This window comes from Peromyscus eremicus, chromosome 1 (assembly GCF_949786415.1).
Source record: "Peromyscus eremicus chromosome 1, PerEre_H2_v1, whole genome shotgun sequence".
Classification (NCBI taxonomy): Eukaryota; Metazoa; Chordata; class Mammalia; order Rodentia; family Cricetidae; genus Peromyscus; species Peromyscus eremicus.
The window spans coordinates 135,016,280-135,042,372 of NC_081416.1; the positions used below are offsets into that span (position 1 = coordinate 135,016,280).

Genomic DNA, 26,093 nt, shown 5'->3' on the forward strand with positions numbered 1-26,093 from the left:
TCGACTAGTGTATCTCTTCTCCTATCATATCTTCAGTGCCTGAGATTCCTTCTTCCATCTCTTTTATTCTGTTGGTGAAACTTTTCTCTGTAGCTCCTATTAGAATTCCAAAACTTTCATTTTTTCAGTTCTCTCAGTTTTGTTCTTTATTGACTCTATTTACATTTTTAGGTCTTGAACAGTTATATTAGTTTCCTTCAACTGTTTGTGTTTCCTCAGACTTCTTTAAGGGATTTATTCATTTTCTTCATTTTTTGTTTGTTTTTCCCAGATTTTGTTAAGGAATTTATTCATATCCTTGACCTCTATCATCTTCACATCATTGGTTTTAGGGTCTTTTTCTTGTGCTTCAGCTGTGTTAGCATAAAAGCCCCTTTCAATCTGTGTTAGTCACCTCCATCATAATAAGCCACGAGACAAGTATCAACTCAGCTCAGAAGTTCAAAGATTTCAGTCCATGATTGACAAGCTAAGTTGCCAGATCACATGGCAAAACTCAGGGTCAGAGTGTGGAGAACAAAACAGGACCACTGAAAGGACTAGGATCACACTCTCCATGACCTAAAGAGTTCCCACTGGACTATCTCTTAAAGGTTCTACTAACTGTAAGTATTGGCCTGGAGTTGATAGCTGCCATGGCCAGTGAACTCCTTTGTTACCAGACCATCTTACATCTTGGAATCATTGCCTGAATTAAGATAATGAAGCTATCCAAGAAGCAAGAACCAATGTGGTTCGGAACAGTGATGGTGTATGTCTTTAATCCCAGGACTAAGGAGGCAGAGTCAGGTAGATCTCTGAGTTCAAGACCAGTTTGGTCTACAGAGCAAGTTCCAGGACAGTTAGGGCTACACAGAGAAGCCCTGTCTTGAAAAAAACAAACAAAACAACAACAAAAGAACCAAGGTTGTAGTGTGTGCCTTCAGGCTCAGCTACTCAAGAGGATAAGGTGAGATCACTTTAGCCTAAGAGTTCAAAGCCAACTTGGACAATATAGCAAGTGTCCACCTCCTCAACTGAAGTTAGGAAAAGAAAGAAAATGTATGAAAGAATCACAGAGATAAGACATTGAATATGTTAGTGATACATTGAAATTAGATGACTAGTTAAAAATAACAGGAATGACAGGGAATTACAAGTGTGTAGAGGGTCATGCTTTACTCTAAGCAATATGCATGTACCATAGACTCAACAGCATCAGCACCACCAGGGAACTGGACAGAAATGCAAACACTTAGGACAACAGACCAACTAAGTCATAGTTATGGAAGGGTACCTTGAAGTCTAAATTCAGCAAGATCTTCAAGGGGTTCTAATACTTGCTAAAGTGATGAACCAGAACTTTAGCTTAGAGGTTGGCCATCTGTTTATAGACCAGTTTTAGTGTGATGCAGCTGCAACAGAGGCTCTATAGCCTGAAAGCTTAAATATTCATTACTTGACCCTTTGGAGAAAATTTTTGCTAATGCATGCTTGAAAATACTGGATTGTCTGCACCATTTTTGATACTTCATTTGATTTCAATTTTGACATTTAACTTTTAGACCTCTTCATTTAAGAATCCTAGTTCCTTCCCTATGCATGAAAGTTTGCTACACTTGTGTTTACAGACATAGCCATTCATATCATCCTAGTACAGTGAATATTACATCTTAAATTTCAGCCAGGGTCTAGACAGTAAGAAATTAAGTTGAGTCATAATAAGATTCAGATAATTTATATGAATGCACAATAATTCATGCACTAGGCTTTAAATCAGAAGAGGATGAAGAGTTTCATTGAGGAAGACTTTGGCAGGAGACCATATGGAAGGAATATGGAGAAATGACAGCATTCTATTGGGTACAGTGATACAGTTGTTTTGGGGTCTATCTTGTTGAGAAGTCCCTGTTATATAAGTTCACTGGCTGATTTTGATGGGTTGAGCTTATGTTCTCTTTCCTTATATGTGGGAATTTATAAGAAATAACTCTAGTTAAAAGTTTTACTTACTTGCAAACCCAGTGATCTTATTAAAATCACCTCTGTAGACACACTGGCTTTGTCTGCTCAGGGATTCTTCAGCCTTGGCCTTTATTTTAGTTTACTTTAACAAAAGCAAACACAAGAGACTCCTGCTTAAGGCACAGGAGAGTTATTGTTCAAACATAGTAACTCTAAAAGCTGTGTGTTAGCTCCAGAAATTAGAAGTAGAAGAGAAGGGTAGTGAGAATTCTTTTTCTCAGATAAGAGAAATGAGAGCCTGTCCAACTGATGCAATCAGAAACAAAGACTCACAGAACCCATAAAAGAGCAATAAGACAGAAGTCAAACTCACTGAAATTTTGAAAAATTGTGAGAGGTTGGCGAAGAAAAGTCAGGTGTAATACAGACTGTCTAAGTCAAGAAGCAAGGAACAGAAAGATCTAGAGAAACATGAGAATCAGCAGGTAGGGCTGTCTTCCCACAGACATCCCAGAAGCCCAGTGGAAAAGTTGCTGATCTTGCTCTTCATATCTTTGTGCTATGCTTTAATTTTTGTGTTTAAATCAGTGGTTCTCAACATTCCTAATGCTGCAACCCTTTAACACAGTTGTGGTGACCCCCAACCATAAAATTATTTTTGTTTTTGCTTCATATTTGTAATTTTTCTACTGTTATGAATTTTAGTGTAAATATCTGTGTTTTCTGATGGTCTTAGGTGGCCCCTGTGAATGGGTTGTTCTATCTCCAAGGGTTTGGGATCCACATGTTGAGAACCAATGGCCTAAATGAACTTTTTATTACAGCAATAATATATAGTTCAAAAGATTCAATTGGAGGCTGGAATGTGGAGTTAGGGAAACATAATGTTGAAATTAGGAACTAGGGAAAACATAATTCAGCTTACCCCCCATCCTTCCTCATTGGCCCCACAGGGTTCTCCCCTCTCTTTCACTGACCAGTGCTGTGGGGTCGTTCAATTCCTGGTGTCCTGAAGTCCCAAACTCTGGGTTCTCAGGCTCAGAGCCTTGTTCTCTACATGGTTCTGCAGCCATTGCTTCCACACAGCCCATGTTTATTCTGATCACTTACCTAAGAGATTCCTATTCCCTTCCCATCAGCTGCTCTTCTTAACTTTACCAGGTGAAGAAAATAAGAAAGTATGTCTGCTCCAAAGTCTTTCTCATGACATTTTCAGCTACTTCCCCATTCCTTAGGGCCTCTGCTCTTATAACCCTCTCCAGGGACACTATTAGGATGTATGCATATCCCAGAGGCTGGAGAGAGCCCCCCAGTTCCAGATGCCACCTATATCATCACTTATGTTTTAATTTTTTAAATTACAATGCTATTTTTCATTTCTTTTTAAAAATTAGCTTTTCAATATTTTCACACACGCTTTCATTGTATTCAACTTCTTTCCCCAAACTTTCCATGTCCACCTCCTCATGCCTTCTAGCCCAACTTTTTGTGTACTTTTGTATTGCCATTAAGGCCAATTTGTGTTACCCAAATAATGTTGGATGCCTGATGTTTTCTATAGTATTATCAACTTATCGGAGGCTACCCATTTAGAGAAAACCAACCCTTCCTCCACAGTAGCTAAGAACTGCCAATAGCTCCTCAGCCAGGGATAGAATTTTGTCCCAGTGCCAAACTCTCCTCTCTGTACTTGAATTTGGTCTGGCTTAGGCTTGCACAGGTCTTTCACATGATGTCATAAACCACCGTAAGTTCATTTGTTCAGCTGCTCTACTGTATCCAGAAGGTAAAGTTTCTTTATAGTCACCCACCGTCTTTGGCTCTTACACCCTTTCTGCCCCTCTTCTGAAAAAATCCCTGAGCATCTGAAGGAGTGTGTGTGTGTGTGTGTGTGTGTGTGTGTGCACTTCTTTGGAGGCTGAAAATGCTGTAGTGTTTAATTCTCTGTATCTCAGTCAGTTGTGGGTCTCTGTATTGATCATAATCTACTGTAAACAGAAGCTTGTCTGATGAGGGTTGAAAGATGCTTTAAACTATGGATGAGTCAGTTTAAAACTATGTCCATTTAGCAGAATAGCAGTATTCTCTCCTATGGTCTATAATCTGTCTAGTCACAGGTTTGTGGCCCAGTAATGGCGCCAAGTATGGATTTTAGCTTGTGGAGCAGGAATTAAATAAAATAAGAAAATGGTTGGTTATCACCCTGACATTGCTTCCACTATTGTACCAATGGGTATGTCTTACCAGGTCAGTTGTTACTGTAGCTCCAGAGTTAATGCCTGGGTAAGATGTATGATTATTTTTCTCTTCTGGTAGCATGCATAGCTCCTTCTAGAACTATGAAGACTAGCCAATAGGGACAAATCTTCCAGGTAAGTACCAGTTGATTTCTTCATGTTCTATGACTCAAGTATGTGGTGTCTTCAGCAATAGTTTTTCTAAAAAATTCTAGAGGGTAACAAAAAACTAGCAATAACTTGTAATGTTTGGAGGACTTTGGGATCTCACTGGCCACTAATGCCAAAAGAGGTATGTAGATGAAATTCTAAATGGTCTTATTAAATAAGAAACACAGAGCCAAATACAGAGTTAAAAGCCCAAGAGATCAGAGCACTAGTGAAGAGCCAAGACTACCTTTAGTTTACCACTTACTGCCATCCTTCCCCTGAGAGAGAGCCCTTCTTTCTGTGTGTCTTCTGTTTTATTGCTTTCCTGTTCTGCCTTTTCATTGGCTCTAAGCCCAGCCACATGACTTCCTCGTCACTGCCTGTCTATACAGACCTCCTGGTCTCTATGGTTGGTACTGGGATTAAAGATTCGGGTCACCACACTTGGCTGTGTCCTTAACCACACAGACTCTGCCTGCCATGTGATCGGATTAAGGGCGTGGGCTACCACCACCTGAATTCTGTTCCTGGCTCGCTAATGACCTCTGATCTCTAGGTAACTTTATTTATTAACATACAAATAAAATCACATTTCAGCACAAATAAAATATTACCAGAGAGGTAACTTCTGGTGTCTACTGGGGCATTGTTGCCCTGTTATAGGATAGTTTCACATTGACCCATTTTAATGTATCAGAATAGATGTATTTTAGGAAATTTTTACAGTAGTACATTTCCATATGAATTTTTGGCAAGGTAATTAGCATGTGTGTGTGTGTGTGTGTGTGTGTGTGTAAGTGTGATATGCATATCTGTATGTATGCATGTTCCCATGTGTAGGAGAACACAGGTGTGGGCACGGGTGCTTGTTTAAACTATGTGAGCATGAATTTGGAGGCTTGGGGGTGATGCAGGGACTCTTCCTTGTTTAGCAGCAACCTTATTCATTGAGGTAGATTTTCTCCACTGAACCCAGAGCTCACCAATATGACTAGTCTAGAGAATAGTTTTCTTTGGCACTCCCCTGTCTCGGTCTTCTGAGAGCTGGAATTACAGGTGGTCTATCACATATACCTGGCATTACATCAGTTCTGGGATTCCCAACTCCAGTACTCACAATTATTGCTTTAGTAGCAAGCCCTTCAGCTGTTGAGCCACCTCCCCAGCTCCTACAATGTCATTTCTTTAAGACATCATTTCTTTTTTTAATAAATATTTTTATTTTATAACTAATTTAATTTTACATATCAGCCATGGATTCTCCTGTCCTCCCACCCCCCAACCTTGCCGCCCAATCCACCCCCAATTCCCACCTCCTCCAAGGCAAGTCTCCCCTGGGGAGTCAGCCCAGCCTGGTAGATTCAGCTGAGGCAGGTCCAAGCCCCTCCTCCCTGCACCAAGGCTGAGGAAAGTGTCTCAGCATAGGCCCTAGATTCCAAAAAGCCAGCTCATGCACCAAGGACAGGTCCCAGTCCCACTGCCTGGGGGCCTCCTAAACAGTTCAAGCTCATCAACTATCTCAATTATTCAGAGGGCCTGGTCCAGTTCCTCCTCAGCTAGTGGTTCACAGTTAATGTGTTTCTGCTTGTTTGGCTATTTGTCCCTGTGCTTTGTTCAATCATGGTCTCAATATCTCTTGCTCATATAATCTCTCCTCTCTCGCGCTGATTGGACTCCTGGAGCTCAACTGAAGAATGGATAAATAAAATGTGGTACATATACACAATGGAGTACTACTCAGCTGAGAAAAACAATGACATTATGAGGTTTGCAGGTAAATAGATGAAACTAGAAAATATCATCCTGAGTGAGGTAACCCAGACTCAGAAAGACAAACATGGTATGTACTCACTCTTAAGTGGATACTAGATGTAAAGCAAAGGATAACCAGACTGCAACTCACAACTCCAGGGAGGCTACCTAGTAAAGAGGACCCTAAGAAAGACACAGGGATCTCCCAACGACAGAGAAACGGATGAGATCTACATGAGCAAACTGGGGGTGGGGGGGTAATGGAGGGCAAGAGTCGGGGGAAAGAGAGGGGAACAGGAGGTCCCAGCCATATCAGGAACAGAGTAGAAGAACAAGGAAAGAGATACCATGATAAATAAAGACCCCATGGGAATAGGAAGAAGCAGAGTGCTAGAGAGGTCCCCAGAAATTCACAAAGATACCTCCACTGTAGACTACTGGCAATGGTCGAGAGAGTGCCTGAGCTGACCTACTCTGGTGATCGGATGGCCGAATACCCTAACTGTCATGAAAGACATCGTTCCTTAATGCCTTAATACAAAGCCACTGAGAAGTGTAACTATTTGTGTGATTATTTCATCACTGTTTTCTGTACTCAGAAGACAGAGAAACAATGTTTGACTCATACCACTGTACCTGCAGTGTCCGCCAGATACCTGTGCTAAAGTAAATGTCCAACCAATGCTTTTCTGTATCAAAACTTAAAGATAATTTTAAAAGGAAAAGTATTTTGATGAGTTGTTTCAAAGGTTAGCCCAAAACACAAGATCCGACTTGGGACAAAAATCCCTGTGCCACCAGTAGCATGGATAGACATCAACAAAATATTCCCTGCATCTAAGAATTGGTTAATGAAACTTAGAGGAGAAGAAAGTGCATATCAGCCTCAATGGCCCTACCCTGATACATTGACAACACAAACCAGTCTTGGGTTAGAAAGATAAACTAAAGGTAGGGTCCTAAGGCTCCTTTATTGGGTCATTTTGCAAATAGATGGGATCTTTTCCTAGCATCTCATTTTTTTTCCCCTATGGAAAAGGAATATATAACAGTTTCTTTCATATTTGTTAGTTTATCCCATAGCTCTTGGCAATGTAAGTTTATCTTGTCATTTCCCTTTCTCCACCCTACCCAGCAACCTAATGTAAGATATCTCAGAATTGCTTTATCAGATCACTACTGAATAGGAAGGAGTGTAATATAAGATATCTCAGAATTGCTTTGTCAGATCACTACTGAATAGAAAAGAGTTCAGTGTGCTGGCAGGTTTCAGCGAAGGGCTTAACACTTCTTTGTTATAAGGCAGGGATACTTCTCAGTAGAAGAGTGCTTGTGTAGCATGTAGGAGGCATTGGGGTTGAGAGAGAAGGGGGAGACAGAGACAGAGGCATACAGAGAAAGAGATCTTCAAGTGGCTATGTCAATATGATCTTGAACCTCTAGGAACTCCCCAGGATTGCCAATACCTGTGGAAATAGGGAAGGAGGTTGTGTGTTGGCCTCACAAGGCTACAGTTCTTTTTCTTCTTACTGGCATCTACTTATGTCTCCTGTCACACCCTTCATGTGGGTAACAGGGTCTGTAATTTCCAGAACAGGCCACAAGATTTGTTTCTAATTTGTGGAAAAGTGCTGTAGAGATGCAACTCTGATTTGGAAGGAAAATTAGACAAAAAATAGTAGTGACCAAGGTGCCAGCAGTTCAATGACTGAGCAGATGAATTCCTAGGGTCAAGTAGAAGTCTCTGCACTGGCCATAACCCCCTGTTGTACTGATTGGGTTCTGGACTGCCTTAGTAAACATGATTCCCTCCACTTTGGGGAAGTATTGGAACATAACAATGACAGAATGGGCTGGGTGGCTGGGTAGACCTTTCCGGTGACTATGGAAACAGACATTGAAACGACAAGCTGAGTTGGTTACCGCTGCCACCTGGAATATACTTCAGAGACTCCAAAATACAGTCCCTGAACTGGCTCAGAAGAGATTAGTATGAAGCAGAAAAGAAAAATTTGATTTGAGAGTCATATGCACAGAGGTGAGGTTTAAGCTACCAGAGGATAAGCTCTCAGCAAGAGAGGGAATATGGATCCTTGAAAGATATACCTGTGACCTTGACGGCAGAATAGCAAACTTCCCAGCTTGCTGGGCACAGAGCCATGAGTGAGGAAATGAAAGAGCCAAGGTTCATATTTTTGTGAGACAGAAGAACACACCCCTCCATCCCCCTTTAAAAAGTGATAGCTGGTCATCCCAGGCAGGGACCTTCCTGGGCTTTCCATCCTGTCACTTGGTGGCTCAGTTTAAGAAGCCAGTAGCAACTTTTGTAAGCCTTGTAAACCCTGAATCTTTCATTTGAGCGGGGAAGGACAGCAATGAACAGGTGAGGGCTAGTGAACGGTCCTAATTTTCTGGATTAGCCTACGGCAAGTTAACCCAGTTAGGTGTGGTGGAAGAGGAAAGGGGACATAAAACACTACTGTTAGTCATAGAATTCAGCCTTTCTCTAAAAAACTAAGATTGCATGTCTTCTTTTTCTTTTTTCTTCTTTTTCCTTTTTTGTTAGTCACTGATCTTTCAATACTGATTAGCTAAATTTCAATTGATTTTTGTAACCCTGATCACATTTTCCGGAAGTTTTGTGTCTGCTGAAGGTTGCTGATGCATTTAGTTTTCTTGGAAAAATAGAGGGATTGAGAGTTTGGGGCAAGGTTTTTAAAGAAGGCCATGTGGAGGACATTTTGGTTACCAAATACATCAAAAAGGAGAACTTAATGGTTGAACAAAGAAACCACTGCTCCATGGAGACTAGAGTCCTGCTGGATCCAGGGAAGGTTCATTCAAGTTAGTTCGTAAAAGCATGCAATCCTTCCTGAGAACCAACAGTGGAGTGTAACAGAACTGAGGTTACCTTCTCCAACAGAAGGTAAAATTCAAGTAGAATAATATCAACTGACCGAATGAAGGCACCATGAAATTCATTCCTGTAGCATGAATCTTAAAAGGTCTTGTTAAAAAAAAAACAACCTCAGTGCCAGCTATTGGGGTAAATTCTGAAAGACCAGAGAAACAGAACAAGCCACAGCTAACCTCATCTTGTCAACTTCTCAGCCAATCCTGTTTCCTCAAACTGTAAGCCTCTGAGTCCTCATCCGGAATGGATCTCAGCTGAACTGCTGCTAAAAAGCCTCTAGTTCCTGGTCCTCATGCCTTATATACCTTCTGCTTCCTGCCATCACTTCCTGGGATTAAAGGCATGTGTCTTTTCTGAACAAGACATGAGATTTCAAGTGCTGAGATTAAAGGTGAGTGTCACCATACTTGGCTGTTTCCAGTGTGGCCTTGAACTCACAGAGAGCCGGACAGATCTCTGTCTTCAGAATGCTAGGATTAAAAGCGTGTGTTACCACTGCCTAACCTCTATATTTAATATAGTGGCTGTTCTGTTCTCTGTCCCCAAGATAAGATTATTGGGGTGCACAATATATCAACCACACATTCCTGTTGTGATGTTTCACAGTTCTGAGCCTCTCTTCTATCTACTCACTTTGCTAGCCGGAGAAAGTGGGTGGCCCCCAGGAATAAGAGGCTGCTCCAGGGAGCTGTGATGGGAAGGTGACTTCTGGTGTCCTGATGTTGAAAGACTAGGGAAATTGACAAGGAACCTCAAAAGCTCTTATCATCATTTTTCTGCACTGAAATAAGGGAAGGCTTGGTAAGAGCCCAGGGAAACAGAACTGCTGTGGGATGTCTTTCTGTACATTGCGAACATGTGTTGTTATGATTGGTTAATAAAGAAGCTGCTCTGGCCTGTGACAAGTCAGGTTATAGCCAGGCAGGAAATCCAAGAGAGAGACAGGAAGAAGAAAGGCAGAGGAAAGAGTGACGCTAGACTGCCACCCAAGGAGCAGCATGCCAGCAGACTGGTAAAGCCCAGGGAACACATGGCAAAACACAGACGAATAGAAATGGGTTAATTTAAGACATAAGAGCTAGCTAACAAGAGGCCTGCCATAGGCCACACAGTTTGTAAATAATATTAAACCTCTGAATGATTTTATTTTATAAGTGGCTTTGGGACCACCGGGCTGGGGGGTGGGGGGGATGGGGGGGCCGGAGAAAATTTCCGGCTACAAGAACTGCCATTGGCAGCTACTTCTGTGCTTACACACTTGCCAGAATGGCTGCGCTTCACCGGGGCCCACGAGTCACCCTGCTTTCCTTGGAGCCCACCTCTCTCCCATGTTCTCACGGTCTGGGTAATGAGGGCTCCTGGAGGACCTGGTTAATGCCATCTCTCTGTGATGACTGTTGAGCGTGTATATGACTGATGATACCTGCAGGTAAGAAGTTTCCTGAAACTCTGGACCTTGGGATGTCATTGGCTCAGCCGGCTTTATGCTTGTCTGGAATGGTTAAAGGCTTGGAACATAAATCTTTGAGACAGTTGTTTTGGAGGATAGTTTGGGGAGGAAGGGGTGGGGAGGATGGGAACTTTTGTAATCCCCAAATGATGAGGAAAAGAAATAAAAATACTTGCCACTTGGGTCCTTTGGAACCTGGTGCCTTTCTGTGAAGCTAACCTGTGCTGTAGCTGCAGAGAGCAGAGGAGAATGGAGAAGCTTTGTCCTTGACACACTAGACATATCTGCCTGGGGACTTACCCACCTATCTGCTTTTTTATGTTACAGTCCACAGAGTAGAGGTTTACCTAAGGATCTCTACATTATTTGGCACCAAGAAGGCTCTCATTTTTCAATGTGGAAAGTAAATTATGCGTTTATTTCCAAATATTCCCCGGGGCAATAGCAAGTTGCTGCCGAACAGCAGGGCTGCATAGGTAGACAGAGATGCGTCTGGAGGAGTGGGAACTGGCCTTTGTTGGGCTAGGCTGGGTAAACCTGTTAATGTCTGTGATCATGGTGGTGGTGGGGTACTCTGACAGGAAGGCAGGAAAAACCAGAAAGTTGAGAAGAAAGGTCAGTGGGGGAAGAAGAAAGTAGATTGAGGCAAAGGAAAAAAATCAGGTGAGTGAAGCTAATTTAAAATGGAGATTGGAGTAAAATGGTATAGACAGGACAGGTATGAAGGGCATGCAGGAGAGTGTGCCGAGCTGAGATGGCTGATTTAATGCTGGAATGATGATATCTTCAGTCACCAGACAGTCTATCCGTGTCCTGCCCTAACCCCCTCTGTGTCTGAGGAAGCAGCGCTGGACAAAACACATCAAGGCAGGGAGCCACATTAAGATCTGAAAAGGAGCCCTGTGTGGAATCATTTGCTTCTTTGCCATTGTCTAGATGCTGAGTCTGCTTGCCTATGTTGATGGTTGTGGACCAGGTCGTGTGGGAGCCTGTGGGACAACTGTGGGACAAAGTGCTACATCAATATAAGGATTTGGCTTCAGTGTTTTTTTGTCCATGAAAATAATTTCCCCAAATGTGAAACAATGGATTCCTTGGGATGTCATGTCTGTGGTTCCTCCAGCCCTCTTTAAACATTACTCTTGCCTTCTTGTCAAGTCGAGGAGCACTTTGTGATAGCTGCTAAGAGAAGCCAGAAAAGCTCTTCAGATTGAGGCCAGCTTCTTTCAATGCACCAAGTCCAGTGACTCCCCAGGGTCCATGGGCACAGCTGTCCTCGCAACACCAGCCTTTGCATCTATCCTGAGAGCCATCCCAGTTTCTGCTCATGGGCTTTATACCTCTGGAGAGGAAGATTTTAGTACAAGCAGAGTGCTATTTTCTGGTATGAGTCCTGCTTGTTCTGAAATTTTCCCCTCCAGAGGTATAAGGCCTGTGGGTAGAAAGTATGAAAAACTCACCTTCACGTAAGTGAATTTTTGGTCCTTGGAACTTCCCAAATATGACCAAAGAAGTCATTGGAGTTGTTGAACCAAATCCCTAGAGGACCTGTCCACATATTGCATGACCTGTGCCTAATATTTACAGGATCATTAGCAATGAAACTTAGGGCATGAATGAATTTTAAGGTGGGGAGTACAGAAGGGAAAGGAACATCCTGCCTTTCACTGATGCTATCAAAGTGGTAAAATGTTGTTTTCTTTTTAAATGAGAAAGGTCAACACAGACACTTCCTATCTAGGTGGTTAGTAATGGGATGGGTAGTGAGATGGCTCAGTGAGTAAAGGTGTTTTCATAAAGCTTTAAAACCTGAGTTTGATCTCCAGGACTCACAAAGTGGAGTGCCAACTCCTGTGGGTTGTCCTCTGACCTCTATAATTGTGCTATGGCATGCATACACCACCCCATACTACATACCTAGATACAATTCAGTCTGGCTTCATTGTTCAAAATCTGTGTGGAAGGAGACAGAATACTTTGCCACCCTAACCGTTACTTTCTTGTAAAATAGTTAAAGAGCTGGACTCACAATGTTATTGAGTAGCTTCATTGAGATCTTGCTTATAAAAGTCTTGAGTTAAACATATAAAAGTTAACTGTGTGTTATTTACCACCCAGCAGTGGAAAGGTGAGATATGTGTACTGCATACTAAATTATGGAGATTTCTTGATTAATTATAAACCCTTCTAAGAGAAGTAGGATTTACTTCCCATGCCTCTGCAAAGGTAAAGTTGCAAGTCTTTCCTTAAGAATGGCAGATAGATAAATAGTAGGTGATAGATAGGTAGGTAGATAGATGATAGATAGATAGATAGATAGGTAGGTAGGTATACAGATAGATGGTTAGATGTTATTCTGTTCTTTAAATTTAAATTATTATTGGGGATAAGTGTAGCTTTATCTATAATTATAAACAACAACACAGGACCGTCTTATGTTTCCCAGTGATAAATGCTTTGAAAACTCTAGGACAATGTCCCAGCTGAGAGTCTGACATTGATAGAACACACCAATTCTATTCAAACTTCCCTAGTGTGCCTGATATTATTTGTGTGCTTGTTCATGTGTCACTTGTATATGTAGTTCAATAAAAATTTACAACTTGTGTAAGTTAATGTGGTGCATTTTCACCACTAAGTTAAGGATAGTTGGTATATGATCAATAAATATCTAATTTTGAAAAAGGAATGATCCAAACCTCAAATTAGATGAAGGAAGGAAAATGAGACATAAATCAAATAGAAAAAAAATTATTGAAAGAATCAGCAAAATCTGGAGTTGATTTTTAAAAAAGAAATAAGCAGAATTGGTGAAAATTTGGTTATATTAACTAACTAGTGAGGTAACAAAAAATCATAATAAAATTTCTGAGATTATTGGCCGGGCGGTGGTGGCGCACGCCTTTAATCCCAGCATTCAGGAGGCAGAACCAGGTGGATCTCTGTGAGTTCGAGGCCAGCCTGGGCTACCAAGTGAGTTCCAGGAAAGGCGCAAAGCTACACAGAGAAACCAAAAAAAACCAAAAAAAAAAAAAAAAAAAATTCTGAGATTACAACAGCCATCTCAGAAATACAAAGAAACATAAAGGAATATTTTGAACAACTGTATGACAGTAAATGAAGTAACTTAGAGGAGACAGATAAATCCCAGGAAAATACAATCTACTAAGATTGAGAGCCAGGTAGTGGTGGCACACACCTTTAATCCCAGTACTTGGGAGGCAGAGGCATATGGATCTCTCAGTTTGGGGCCAGCCTGGTTTACAGAGCAGCCTGTCTCTAGGACAGCCAGGGCTACACAGAGAAACCCTGTCTTAAAAACCAAAAGCCAAACCAAAACAAAGCAGAAAACAAGCACAACCCCCCACCCCACCCCCATATAAACACAATACTACACAGACTAATAATAGAGAGTGAAAGAGTAATTAAAAATCTCCCCATAAAAGAAAAATTCTGGACAAGATCACTTTAAGGCTAAATTCTATCAACACTAAAAAAATCAGTAACATTAATATTTCTTAAATTCTTCCCAAAAGGCCACAGGACAGAATACTTCCTCATTCATTTTACATGTCCAGCATTCTCTTGATACCCAAGATAAAGACACCACAAAGGAAGAAAATAGGCTGCCACCTCTGATGAGCACAACCTTGACAAAGAGTCAACAAATTGGTTCCAATAGCACACCAAAAGTCTCGATTTACCACTGGAAGGCAAGACAGATGCAATACATGCAAATACAGCATGTACCATGTTGCATTAACAAGCTGAAAGACTGAAAGAAGTAGAACAGAACAGGTATTCACCAGCATTTAAAGCTTCTTATTTTGAGATTGAGTTTTGTTATGTAACCCAGGCTCAGCCTTTGGGATGCTGGGATTACAGATGTGTGCCACCACATCTAGTCGGATACCTTTTGATGAAAACATTCAACAGTTTGGGTATGAAGGTAAAGTTTTTAATGTAGTAAAGACCACTTATGAAAAAGCCACAGCTAATATTATGATCAGCGGGAAATGACCCACTTTCATGATTGAGAGAAATCATACTCCCCAGAGCAAAGTCCCAACTTTGCACATCAGAATTTCAATGGCATTCTTCAAAGAACCAGTACACAACCACAACCATGCAACAATCAAAGTAATTCTGAGCAAGAGAAACCAAGTTGCACTACTCACATCTTTCAAGTCTGAGCTGTCACATAAGTGACAAGAACTGAAATATTGTGATTCTGGCATCAATATAGACTCTCAGCCTCATGGACTGAATAAGAGGCCAGATGTAATTCCAAACACAGTGAACAAAATTCTAACAAGGCACCAGGAAGATGCACTGAAGAAAGGTCTGTTCAATAAATGGTGCTGTGAAATCTGAATTTCCACAAGCAAAAGTGCCAAGGTCCAGCCTTGGCTCGGGTTCGAGTCCTGAGTGGGGAAGGGGCGTCAGCACAAGGTAGACTTGTGACCACCAAGTGGATTGCACTCAAGTGGCCCCCAACAGCTCGAGCCATTTATTGAATTCTATTTTTGACTTTAAGAAATACATTGCAGTTTAAGGAATACATCGTGATCATTATGAAAGCCCCCATTGTTCCCCTTTATGCTTCCCCAAATACACCTTCCCACCCCCCTGCATAACCTTATTCTGGACATAGAGTTCAGCATTTTTCAGGCTTAATTAAATATCGAGCCAGACACATCCTGCTCTCCCAACACTTATATCAGCTGGCAGCTACCTGTGGTTACAAAGTTAAAAAGTAATAGACATGGATACAATGCTTTAAGGACAACAATATTCAAACCCAAACAATTCTTTCATGTCTGCAAGAATATGCTTTTATACAGTTCCCTTTTCTACAAAAGGGTCCATGTCTCTATCTCTGTAAAAGGCAGATTTTGATAAAGCAATCTTTTCCCATCTCACTATACCATACTTCTTCCACCAATATAAGCTCTGGTATATGGTAAAGGTGAATCTTTTATTTTTTTACATTGCATTTTTACATTGCATTTCCCCCATTGGATCATACTAGATCCTATCATTGATTTTATATGCTTGGTATCCAGGGAACTTTCAACAATTGGTACTATGTATATTCTTGAGGCTTTCCCCCTATTCTCTGTATGTATGCCTTACTCTCCTTTCCAGAACTATGAGACATGATTAATGTTCCAAGTGTTGTTTTCTCATATGTACCTAACTATCTCTATTGAATCAGAAGAGTTACCAGGATTAGGAGTTGTTGTTAATAATTCTAGACAAGAGATTTAAAATAGGAGCATTAGCTCCCTGTTGAGTCTGAGGGGAAAATATTTGAGAATATTCAAGAAGTTCCCATGGAAAATTACAGCTATTGCATGTGTAACTGACAAAGTAAAACTAAAAACCGCCCAAAGAATCAACAATACATTGAGAAAGAAAAGAACTGCAAGCTGCATGAATTTTGCAGATTCTTACATTGTCCCATGGACTACTCGTCCTTGTCCTGAGGAAACCCATTGTACAGGTGGTCATATGCTGATCCGAGACTAGGCTGCACTGCCTGACACAAAAGTATAGACCAGAGCTGATCTTATGCTACACACAGAAATCAACTCAAAATGGCTAAAAGATCTAAAGGAAATACCCAAAAGTGAGTCTTGAACCATGAAATTCCTAGAAGAAAAACAGAGACTCTCCTTCATGACAATGGTAAGAGTTAATATCTAAGAGGTATAAGGACTCAAAAAACTAAGTAACCATATATATGTGTTTTCCAACTAAAAATAAACTGAGCCTGGTGTCAAAAGTGTATATTCCAGCTACCTGAGTGGTTGGGGCAGGAAGTTTACAAGCTCCTGTTTGGGTACCTTAGTGAGAGTCTGTCTCAAAAATTAAAAAATAAATTAAAAAAAGAGGATAAAGTATTTTTCTAGCACACATAAAGCTCTAGCTTTGATACCTAGGAACATACTCAGCCCCCAAAACTAAAGGTTATCTAGACAGACATTCCTCTAAAATAGAAACAGGAATAACAAACAGGATACTTGAAAGTAAGTTAAACACCACTGTCCATCAGGGACACGTAAACATCTAAGATGACTGAGATGTCACTTCACATTTATTGGGATGGCCATTATCAAAAAAGTTTGTGGCAGAGTTTGGAGATAAAGGGACTTTTTTTCTACTGTTAGAGAGAAGATACAGTCCTTCAGCCATTGTTGGGGACAACATACATCGTTGAGAGTAGATCCATATGTGACTCAGGAACCTGTTTTCTGTACATTTCTGAAAGAAGTAAAATCACCACTTTTAAAGTTATCTCCTGTGTCTATGTCATCATTATCTGTAGGAGCGAAGATGTAAGTCAAACATGTATTAATTCCTTTTCTGTTGCTGTGATAAAATACTGTGAGTGAAAGTAATTTAAGGAAGGAAGGAAAAGAGTTTTATTTATGCTTATGGTTATTGGGGAGAGTCCATATTAGTAGAGGAGATACTGTAGCACTTGATCAGAGCAAGAAGCTGAGAAGTCCTATTTTCAGCCACAAACAGGAAGCAGAGAGAGTAAACCAGAAGGAGGACAAGGCTATAAACTCTTGAGCCTGCTCCATTAAAGGTGCACCTCCCTAATAGTGTCACCAACTGGGAACCACATATTCAAATATCATGGGGGTGGTGCATCCTTTCTCATTCAAACCACCACATTGGGGTGGTGGTGGTGGTGGTGGTGGTGGTGGTGGTGGTGGTGGTGGTGTGTGTGTGTGTGTGTGTGTGCTACATGGGCTTTAGCAAAGGAGGAAACCCTATCATTTACCTCCAATATGGGTAGATTTAGAAGACATTGTGTTCATAAAATAAGTAAGAAAAAATAGCATTGCTTGATTTCACTTATAGGTTAAATGTTTATAAAAGCCAAACATGTATAGTTTGGGTAAAGGGGGGAGGGAAATGAGTAGGTGAAGGTTCAGGAATAGTAAGTATCAGATACACAGGATGAGGTGGTCTGGAGGTTTAATACACAATACACAACTCAGAAATCATAACCAATAATGCCCTACTGTGTTCAGAAGGTTGACAGTGACTAGACTCTGGCTGCTCTGCCACACGTGCTCACATAAGAAGCCATGTGGGAGGGTGCATGCTAATTTGCTTCACTTCAGAAACTACTTCACTATGTATAATTATCACATATATCATGTTGTATATCTTAAATACAGGAAAATTTATGTTTTAAAGCTCCATTATGATGCATGTCTTAATATATTCAGTAAAAAATAAAATAAATGAGAATTTGGTTGCCAATGAAATTGGGCTTGAATACAAGGTAACAGGATGAATTCTGTAAAAATTATCCTTGACTTATCTTTAGTCAAGTTTAACTTTCTCCTCCTCTTCCACATTGCAAATCAGTTCCCTTCACAACATCATCACATTGGACCATGTGACAGGAGGCCAGAGCCACCTCAGCAGGCGCAGGAGGATGTGCTCCTATAGCTTCTCCTTCACAATGGCTATGCATGTCTAGACAATTGGAAACTACTTTTTGTGAAAATCCTGATTATTTTTCTCCATGAAATATCTTGCTTCTCTGTTGCGAATGCATTCCTCTTTGAGGCCCAGGTCACAGCTGCTCTAGCCATATAGCTTCATAGCTCTGCTGGAACTTGCCTGGAGTCTACTGAGTGCTCCAGACTGTGTGCACATGCGCTGCTTGGATTACTGTATCCTTGAGTCTCTTCTCACTTGAACTGCTCCAGCTGCTGCTAGCCTCAATCTGTGATTCAGTTTGGGGCCTGTGTGCAAGACAGGGCATGAGTCTGGCACTTGAAACTGCTGAGAATAAGCAGAGTGAAGCATTCTGAACGGGAGGTAACTGAATAGCAAAACATATCTGAAAATGAGATTGGTATTGTCTCCCAAGGCAAGCATGAGGCTACATTCATGGCAATAGGTTGTAGTGAAAAAAATATATTTGTATTAACTACCATCTACTGCATAAGGGTTGAGTGATGTAATGGTTTTGGAGTATATCAATATGTCATTAGGAATCATTTTATTGCTATGTTCTTTTAACAGAAAAACAGTACCACAGACCCACTACTGCATGATATACAGAGAGTGAAAGACTTTGGAGTACTCAGTTCTAAATAGGAGGTCTTCACCAACACCCCCTCCCACCCCCACCCCGCCAAGGCTCAGTGGTCTTTTCAGAAGAGGAGGTAGAAAGACTGTACGAGCCAGAGGTGATGGGTGATTCCAAGGAAAACAGCATTTTTCAGACACAGTAAGATTGACACACATGTGAAATCTTGGAGACTGTGACAGCCTGCATAAGACCTGTGCAGGTGCAAACAGATGATATCCTAGTCCTGAGAAGGGAAAATTGACACAAAGTCCCACCCCTAACCAGGAAATTATTTGCAATTGACATATGCTTGAATAGGGGAAATCAGTTTTCTCCACTGGGAGGGTCATTGGATACATCAACCGTACTCCAGAGCAGACCCCATGCCCAGTAGTAGTTGCCCAATACAAACTGGACTCCATGTTTTGTGTGTGTTTATGAGAGCTTTTTATTTTGTTTTGATTTTTTTAATCTTACCTTTTTTGTTTGTGTGTTTCGATTTTCATTTTGTTTCTGTTTTTATTTTTTCGGAGAGAGAGAGAGAGAAGGAGGGAGAGAGGGAAGAAGAGGAAGAGAATGGAATTGATTGGGTAAGGAGGTTGGGAAAATTTGGGAAGAGTTGGGGAGGAGGAAAACATGATCATAATTATATTGCATGAATTTTTTTAATAAAAAAGAGAACGAATACTCCCATGCTCCCAAACCTCATACATTTGTGAAGATTTCAGATCCAAGCCAACCACATGCTTGAAATACAATATACGAATAGATATTTATAGAATCAAAGACTTCCTGGTAGTCTGAGAGAAGAAGGTGAAGGACATTTGAATGTCATGTCTCATGAGCATTAAGTCAGGGTCACTCTTTGGACTGATCGGCAGCCTTACACTCACCTGAAAGCAATGCACAAAGCCCTCATGGTAGCCATGTGTTACATTGGTTTTATGGTGCCAACTCCAGAGAGAAGAATCCATTCTGCATCTAACATCTCACCCACAAAAGTGTTTGGCATTAAATATCCAGAGAAGTCAATGCTGGAGTTTCACTCCTTCATATGTCACAATTCTGTTCCAATGGATTGCCATTCCAACTTTAAGTTAAACATAATGGTCATTCTTTGTTAGGGGACATGGCCATTTTAGTGTCTCTTGTCTCTGTTGAGGCACCTTGGTTCTTTCTGCTGGCAAGGTTTGTCTTTCTGAATCACAAAGAGAAATCACAAGCAGCATTTGTTATAGTTGGTGGTGGTGCTGGGGAGATTGATAAAGGCAGAGGGAAGATTTATCATTAGGTATAATTTTAGGTGACCCCTTCTTTTCTGGGAGCTCCCTCAGTTTGTCAGAACTACCATCTTTGATTGGAATAGGGGCAAATGTTATAGGATAGTGGACAGTTGGTCAGGACTCAGTCTCCTGTAATATGATTGGATTAGTAGAGCAGACTTCTGTTGAGTGGGTCCTACCAGGCAGCCATGAGCCTCTGTGATGGTGGGAAGGAGAACAGGAGCCCAGAAATGAGGAAGTGCATGGCCTGGTTGCCAGAGAGCTCACAGTCAGGAAATACATCGCCCTACTTTAGTTTTTAATGAAAGTCTCCATTCCAGGCCAGTAACAAACCATTCTGTTTGTGGGACAGTGCTACAGCAAGATGCCAATATCACTCTGAGAACTCACTGGACTACAATGTCACACAGCAAATTAGGGACAAGTGGTATTGCAGGCAACTTGTCTCTTTCAGTCTTATGCAAAGCTGTGAGCAAGTAAATTCAGAGAAGAACAACTAATGGTGGGTGTTCTCTCTACTTTTACAAGTGATATTTTAATTATACAAACACTAAATCTGGAATAATCTTAAAGTAGGGATAAGAGAAAAAAGAAAATCACATTACTGAGATCTGTCCTTCTGACCATGGCCCTCTTTCTCTCCACCTGTATTTTCTCAAAGGTAGAATAATGACATTCAATCTGCTTGGCAATCTGCTCTGAACTTTAATGAATTTTTCGTATTCACATAACTAGGTCTCTGTGCTGTCACTTTCCTGGATACAGAGTGATTTAATTCAGATGCGGCATGCTTTGATTATCCTAAAGACCTGTGGAAAGCATCTGTATATGTTCTGAACTGTACTTATTACATTTATTATCTAAGATCTTGTGTATACCCTTATTGAGTTAGATATAATTCCTAGAAATTACAATGCCGAATAATACACATTATGCAGATTGCCAAATCGATAAGTTGTCTTGGTAATTTGTGTTGTAGACAATGCACACCACTATGGCACACTGGAGTTATCTCTTCACATCATGTCATAGGTCTAGTCCCACGAGTTACCACTGATTTCAAATGACTCCCTTGAGCAAACCCACACGTGCGATGTAGATCCATATCACTGGATTATAAAATCCATAAAGATGAAACAGAAGATGCTTTGGTGCTGAGTAGCATGGGAAAGTGGTGACATTTAGTGGAATGATATCAGGCTTTTAGTGCTTCCCTCATAATGTGAAATGCATATGCCACCCCTGGGAACTGTCATGGCACCCAGAGAGAAAGCAAGATGAAGGAGAGGAAGGAGAAACAGAGGACTCAGTAAGGAAGCTTCATATCCTTTACATTACTTAAATCTTTAGCAAAAACTCTTAGCTGGTATTGAGCCTTCCCACACACAATGTAGTCTCTTTCCCTCCCTGGTCCCCGGGTGCCAGCTCAGTGGTAGGACTCTGGTAGAGATGAAGCAGCAGGATTCTGGGTCTTGCTCTGTGCCTTGAAACTCTTTGAGCAAATTTGAACAAATCAATTAAGTTTCCCATCTGGAACCAGATAAAAAAAGCTTGCCAGGTCCATCTCACATGATGTTACAATTCCCTGTGAAGATTGTTATTAAATTAGGGGCCTGTGATTAAGACCAACTGGTGTGACTGCCCGGGCTTGGTTCCCCTCCAGAAATGATTAATGCTAAACTTGTTTAATTAGTTTTTCTTTCAGTGATTTGAAAGGCCACTTTCATGAGGATGTTGGAACATGATTGCACTTGACTGTGAGCATTGATCCCTGGGCCGTGATACATTCACTCTTGTAGGTCCAAAGCATCACCCTTCAGGGCTACCCAGAGAAACCAAGATGATGGAAAAAATGATCATGCAATACAGTCAAGAATGAAAATATAGGATATTTTAATTACACAGAGAAGGGGCATGGGTTGGGGGGAGACTGGCTGTTTTAAAATCATAGGTAATTCTCAATGTGTTTGCTTGTAACTACCTCTGTGGCCTCCAAGCAATGGAGCTAAGTAAAATCTGCAGGCATTTTGGACAGTCTCCTGCTTGGAATGTCTTTTCCTAACACTGTTAATATCAGAATCAACAAGGTAAGAGTACCTTTTCTTGCCAGGAAACAATCAATGATCAGGAGTCTCAGAACTGGTGAGGGACTTAGGATATGGAAGTGAAAGAGCTGGGGTGGGTGCTAAAAACAGAAATCCTGGGCAGAGCAGGAGAAAGAGGCAGGCAGAACTTTTAATCCTTCACCAAATTTTTCAGTTGTTGTTTTTGTTTTTTGTTCTCATTTTACAGGCAAAGAAACCAGGGCTTAGAGAAGATCTGAGTCACATGTAGGTCTTCAGTTTTTGAAACAGGGTCTTGCTGTGTATTCTAGGCTAACCTTGAGCTTGTCATCCTCCTACTTCAGCCCAGAGTGCTGGAATTACAGACATGTGCCACAACACTTGGCTATGAGTCTCTTGTAGGTGTCTAGATACAATTGCCAGCTGTTCAAAGTGGGGCTTTCTGTGCTCTTCTCTTGCCAAATACAAAATTCTTCTACTAGAATCTGTAAACCTTAAAAGCATTATTCACTAATAGTCAAGAAATATGTTGGCAGCACCAAGATTTCAAATATAGGTATCAACATCAGTGATGGCCATAGAGTGGCATCATAACACTATGTATTTGCTGAACACTGACTGTCATGTGCTAATCTGAACACTTTGTACATTGTTTCAACAAGGTGGCACATACTCAGCAGCCAGAGCAAGGCATTAGCTTCTCCAATGATTTGCAGTTCATTTGTCATTCACCCTGTAAGTCTTTTGGGTTTTGTGTTACCTTTCACTGCTGGATAGATGTGGAGAGAGATAAAATCACACATTGCCTCTCATACTGCTCACTTACAAACACTGGGCCAGACACAATGGGGCATAAACAGTCGTCAAGCTGTGGCTGGTTTCAGAGGAGCAGAGATTCCTTCCAGGCAGGGTCTGAAACAGCAGGCCATTACAGAAGCACTTTCCACACACGTCTCATGTCCTTTACCTCCATCAAACTCTTTCACAGTCCCAGAAAGGAGGCTCAGAGAGATTTAGGGACCTGTTGTAAGTTATAGCCAGTAGAGCACAGCTTGACCTATACCCCAGTAATTTGACTCCAAAGTCTGCACTCTTTCATTTATCTATCTATCTATCTATCTATCTATCTATCTATCTATCTATTTGGTTTTTCGAGACGGGGTTTCTCTGTGTAGCTTTGCGCCTTTCCTGGAACTCACTCTGTACCCCAGGCTGGCCTCGAACTCACAGAGATCGGCCTGCCTCTGCCTCTCTAGTGCTGGGATTAAAGGCGTGCGCCACCACCGCCCAGCTCATTCATTTATTTTTAATTAACAAATAGCATGAAGACTATTTGCCTTCGTTTTTCTTTGAAGGTCTTGTAGAATTTTGTGCTGAATTCATATAGCCCTGGGTGTGTTTGTTTGGGAGGTTTTTAAATACTGTTTGCATTTCATTGGTATTATGGGTCTATTTAAATTATATACTTCATCTTGATTTAACTTTGGTAGGCCATATACACCTAAAAATTCATCCTTTTCTTTGAAATTTACGCTTAATAAAAATTTAAGTGTGTATAACCTTATGATTCTCTGAATTTCTTCAGTATCTGTTGTAATGTCTCCCTTTCATCTCTAATTTTTTAATTGAGAACTTTTACCTCGTTTGATCAGTTTGGCTTGTTAATATTTTCAAAGAATGAATTCTTACTTTTATCTGTTCTTTGTTTTGTTTTCATTTCTATTTAGTTAATTTTAGCCCTTATTTTGATGATCTCTTCCTATCTCCTGTCTTAGGTTGTTGTTTGCTCTTGTTTTTCAAAGCTTTTAAGTGCATCACTATTTTATTCATTATAGATCTCTCAATTTTTAAATAGGTATTTAGTGATGAAAACTTTCCTCTGAGGACTGTTCTCATTGAATCACATAGGTTTTGGTATACTAAACTGTATTTTCATTTTCATTCAATTCTAAAACATTTAAATTTCCTTCTTGATTTCTTCTCTTACCCCATTTTCATTTGTTAGTGTGTTGTTTAGGTTGTATGATTCTGTGTAATATTCTGTGTAATATAGTTTCTATTGCTGTTGATATCCAGTTTATTTTTACTGTTATCAGATAGAAGTATGAATTTATTGTAATTTTGCTATATTTGCTGAGACTTGCTTTGTGTTCTAATATGTGGCTAACTTTAGAAAACATTCCATGGAATGTCCATAGATGTCTGTTAAGCCTATTTGGTTTATGATGTCATTTAACTCCAATGTTTCTTATTCGTTTTTTGCCCAGATGATCTATCTGTTGATGAGAGTGGAGTAATGAAGTCGCCCACTATCCCTGTGTTGGGGTTAATCTTTAGTTTTATTCAAGAGCAATTTCTGTGAAATGTGTGCTCACACGTTTGGTGCATCTATGTTAGAACTGTAATACATTCTTGCTGCATTGTTGCTTTAATGAGTATGAAGTGACCTTGTTCTCTTCTGACTGGTTTTGGTTGAAAGTCTATTTTGTTGGCTATTAGAATAGCTACACCTGCTTGTTCCTTGGTTCAATTTGCTTGGACTCTCTTTTGCTTTCCTTTTGCTGTAAGGTGATGTCTGCTTCTGATGGTTGGCAGCTATTTTCTAACCCAATCTGCTAGTCTGTATCTGTTTCGTGGGGAACTGAAAGCATTAGTAATGATAGCTGTTATTGAACAACCTGTATTAATCACTATAAAGTGGTTATTGATGTTGTTGTTCTAGTATTTTCTTGGATCATCATTGATGAGCTATTCTCATACTGTTTATTTGCTCCCTCTGACCTCTTGAGTATGTTTATCCTTCTGTTCAGATGGAAGTATTCTTCCTAGTATCCTTTGTAGATCTGGTTTAGTGGTAATAAAGTGCTTTAATTTGTTCTTGTCATGAAGAGTTTTTATTTCTTCTTCAATGTTAATAGTTTTTTTGGGGATAATCCTCTGGGTTGTCAATAGTTGTCTTTCAAAACTCAGAGTACGTCATTCTAGGTTCTCTGGCTTTAAACATTTCTATTGACTAATCAGCTGTTATTCTAATGGGCCTGACTTTATCATTGACTTGACTTTTCTCCCTTGTAGTTTTAATCTCCTTTATTTATTCCACATTTAAACTATAATATTTTGTAGGAACTTTCTTTTCTGGCCATGTCTATGAGGAGTTCTGTAGGCCTCTTGTTCCTGGATGGGCATCTCTTTTTTTATGTTTGGGATAGTTTTTTGAAAACTTTCCCTACACCTTCCCTAAGGTGTTCATCTCCTTCTGTGCCAGAAGCAAGGTCTTGTCATGGTGTCCTAGAACTTTCCATCTTTCTGCTCACATTTATGTGTAAATTTATTGTGAATATTATGAAGTGAACTTATTCATCTTCCTTGTCTTCTACCCTGGAGTCTCTGTTTCTCACATGATCTACTTTATTGATGAGGCTTCCTTTTGAGTTTTTTTTTTAATTAAGCTTATTGAGTTTTTCATTTCCAACATAATTTTAACTTTGGTTTTCTTCAACAGTTCTATCTCTATTTTTATATCGTGGATTTACTTCCTCATTTCATTCATCTCTTTCACAATGACCTCAAAAATGAAATGTATCAGAATTAATGTAGCCCAGGAAAAGAAATACTTGTACAATAGAAAACTTTTAAAGTGCTGTAGAATAACAATTTGAAAGGTCATGGAGGGCCCTGATATAAGTCCATGAACCTAAAGCCACCTGATTTTTGACAAATATGCCAAAAACATACATTGGAGAATAGACAACATCTTTAATAAATATTGTAGAGAAATCTGGACAACTGCATGTAAAAAAAATGAAACCTAATTCTTCTCTTACATCTTGCACACAGATCAATTTCACGTTCATCAAATATTTCAATGCTAGTTATAAAACTTCTAGAAGAATGACTACAGAGTATACTGCAGGTAAGAACTTTTAAAATACAACTCTGGTTTTCCAAGAAGTAAGATCAACCATGAATTAGTGGTACTTGATGAAATTAAAAATCTTCTGTAGTGCAAAGTAAATGATTAACTGAATGAGCCGACAGCCCACAGAACAGGAAAAATCTTTGCCAACTGAAAGTGGGGACCATATGACAGAAGACTTATCTCTACAATATATAAGGAAGTCTAAACACCAAGGAAACAACCCAATCAAAAAGTGAAGTACTGAAAGGAACAGAGTAATCAGAAGAAGTAATGT

At 40.3% G+C, this 26,093-nt stretch overlaps 1 long non-coding RNA gene across 1 annotated transcript; it reads right to left on the reverse strand.

The window, feature by feature from the left end:
- Positions 1 to 16,529: 16,529 nt before the first annotated feature.
- On the reverse strand, positions 16,530 to 19,594 carry LOC131902312 (uncharacterized). The gene is made up of 2 exons (XR_009377061.1): positions 19,448 to 19,594; positions 16,530 to 16,714 (listed from the first exon to the last, which is right to left on the reverse strand). It is a non-coding gene; the product is annotated as an uncharacterized LOC131902312 (long non-coding RNA).
- Between the last annotated feature and the right edge of the window lie 6,499 nt (positions 19,595 to 26,093).